This window comes from Mytilus edulis, chromosome 2 (assembly GCF_963676685.1).
Source record: "Mytilus edulis chromosome 2, xbMytEdul2.2, whole genome shotgun sequence".
NCBI lineage: Eukaryota > Metazoa > Mollusca > Bivalvia > Mytilida > Mytilidae > Mytilus > Mytilus edulis.
In genome coordinates this window covers 14,346,088-14,349,637 of record NC_092345.1, presented here as the reverse complement: position 1 = coordinate 14,349,637, position 3,550 = coordinate 14,346,088, and positions in this window count along the sequence as shown.

Here is a 3,550-nt window from a genome sequence, read left to right as displayed (position 1 = left end):
TAAAGTTGTCGAGAATACCGCGGGAGTCAAGACGTCGCAATTTACCGTTATGTATCTAGGGTTGACGTCAGTGTGCGACGTCGCCTTAGCAGTTATGTTATAATGAAGTAAACGTCAAACTGTATGGTTGTATTGTTTTCTGTATACGATATTAGAAGTTAGCCTCGACATTTATGGTGCCGTGACCAAAAGGGAAAATGGATACAAAGCTGAAAGCCATTTGTTCCGGACATAAAGGAGCAATTACAAGACTTTGGAAGAATTTTGGAGACATACGAGACACTTCCGAGATAGAAATTGAGGACGTCACAGCTATTTTAGATTCCGTGTTACAGAAAAGGGATATTCTTAAAGATCTGAATGATAAAATTGTGGACGCAAGCTCGGATGAAGACGTGGTGGATGAAATTCAACAAACAGATGAGTACATGTTCGATTTAGATTCAAAAATTCGTCAAATTAGAAAACTCATTAATCCTTCCCAGTCGAAAAGTCATAATTTACCCGTCAATACTACCGTTTTTCAACCTAGTAACGTTACTGCCTCTGATACACCCATGCCTACCTTGATTTCACCTACAGCAAATAGTATACCCGCAAGCGACTCCTCTCAATTGAATCCGCACGCCAATTGTTTCACGTCGACATCTCATGTACAATCGAATGCAGCCTTGTTTTATACAAGTAACCCCGCTATATCAGAGATTATTCCTACTACGAACCCGTCTATGCATATTCCAAGTTTACATTCGTCTTCTAGCACAAATAATCAGTACCACAAATTACCAAAGTTGAACTTGCCTACTTTTAAAGGGAATATTTTAGATTGGCAATCCTTTTGGGATTCATATGAGACATCTATTCACCAGCGACGTACAGAAGTTTAACTACTTAAAGTCATTGCTACAGGGAGAAGCGTTTCAGACCATATCAGGTTTTGCTATGACAAACACTAACTATAGCAAAGCTATTTCGTTGTTACAAGAGAGGTATGGACAGATACATACTATAATACAAGCATACATGCAAGCTCTACTTGAGATTTCGCCGCCAATTTATACTTTAGTAAGCCTCCGCAATTGTTATGACAAAAGTGAAACTTACGTACGAGGTCTAGAGTCACTCGGACAGACTACAGACACTTATGGTTCACTACTTGTACAGGTTATTCTGAACAAGTTGCCCGCAGAAATACGCCAAAACCTAGCAAGACAACACGGACCGTCAAGTTGGAATTTGAAAGATTTGAGGAAGAATATACTTAACGAAATTCAGATCATGGAGGCGGGAAAAAATACAGGTACATATCTCGAGTCTTCAGAAAGTCTCTTCACAACCGCATCTACATGTACATTTCATACAGGAATAGAATCACCGCGAATACACGCAGCACACAACGCGAAGAGTTGAAGACATCGCAGTGTATATATTAATTTATAAATTACAAAAATATATAGAGACTTATCATGTACTAAAACGATTTACATTTTAACAAGATGATAATTTCTTCACATAGTCTTTTATATGCCTTCAATAAGGTAGTGTACTATGCATTATATTTCAATGCTAATATGTGATATATTTTGATAGTTTGAATTTTTTGTATTGTCCAGACCAGTAAATTATTTTGTCTTCTTAATATTGAATGAAATATATACTTGTCACATGTGGAGCAAAAATAACTTAATGTAAATTCAGAATTACGATCTAAGGAAAGCTTCTTTCATTTATATGTATCATATATCAGAATACAGTTCCCTTCCAAAGCACCAGAGATAAACTCCAGTTTTTTATAGGATTTCTGTAACTTAGTCTTTAGTTTTCTATTGTTATGTTTTGTATACTGTAGTTTACCAATTTTTTTTTATGCCCCATTAATGGGCATTATGTTTTCTGGTCTGTGTGTCCTTTCCTTCGTCTGTTTGTTCATCCGTCTGTTCCCCTTCATGTTCAAGTTTTTGGTCGAGATAGTTTTTCATGAAGTTGAAGTCCGATCAATTTGACACTAAGTCTTGGTATACTTGTTCCCTATGATATGATCTTTCTAATTTTAATGCCAAAATAGAGTTTTGACGCCATTTTCACCGTCCACTGAACATAGAAAATAGAAAATCTCACCTGGCCTAAAAGTCTCATCACTTGGTATCCTTTATCAATGTCATCAAAAGTCATCATTAAATTTTACAATAATCTTATCCTCTGAAACTACTAGATTAAATTATGGAGAAAATCAGACATGACACTTTTTGCTCACACCTCAGATTTACACTGCATGAGATTAGTTAAAAAAGAAACCCTCTTTCTTATTTCAACAAAACTGTTGGTTATCTTACTCCAGAATTGACAGCAAACTTAATGAGTGGGTTTTCCAGCACCTGTTAAAAATGTAGATGAAGGATTTTCCTTTGACATACGAGTGTTTCATGGGTTGTTGACGTATGTAAAACCATCTAAGATCTCATATTTCCTATCTTATTGTTCAAAGTGGCATCCTGATTATTAGTGACACCCCTTGAATATTTTTTTCTATATGTTTAAATAAGTTACTTTGCTCCACTACACTATGCAAAAAATTGTGATGAATATATGGTTGTTTAAATTTTATGGTTATTATTGTTATGTTCGCAATAGTTTTTTTTTTTTTATAGATTTTTTTAATGAAGATAATCAAGAAAATATTGTTGCATATTTATTTATAGTTTATAAATGTATTTATCACATAATGAAAAAATATTTTTATACTTCATATTTTTACAATTAATAAATGTATTATTTTTCATAACATGAATGCTTCTGTTATTTTGAGTTGTTGCCTCTTGAAGTTTATGCCTGGATTTTATCTGTCTTCAGGCAGTAACCTAAGGGTAAATAAATTTATGATATCCATGAAAATTTCAAAAAATTTACTGTTGATATTTCACCTAATTCGTATGGCAATAAAAATGAGGCAATTTATTAACATCTGAATATTTCTAAAAACAGTATTTATTTTCACAAAATGGACTATTGGAATTAACTTGTTATTCTGAAAACATGTGTCAACTTTCGCAAAAATCTTCTCCTCTGAAACTACTCTTGCCAAATTTTACCAAACTTGTCCACACTCTTCATAGGGGATATTTGCTAAGAAGATGTGTCTGGTGATGCCACATACCAATCATCATATTTGGCTGACCAAAACATACAGGTGTAAAATCTTTTCTCTTGTATCTTGAAAACCGCTATGAATAGAGAAAATTTGATAGGGAAAAAAATGTTCAGAAGGTTGAGGTCTAATTAACAATATTGTTCATTTGCCTCAAACTGGCAGGCTACATTTTATATGTGTTATTGGCCTTGCTATGAATGACAGCTTTTAATTAAATTGGAAAACTATATAAAAAAAAAAAGAAGATCAAAAATATTTAAACAGCAAAAATGATCAGCAAGAACAGATCTCGGTAAGTCAACATAGCCTATTAAAGTAACCTGAAGACTTCTCAATAAAGACGATTTTATGCATTGTTGCTTTATAAACTCTAATAGAAACTCAAATGAGAAAATACTCAGC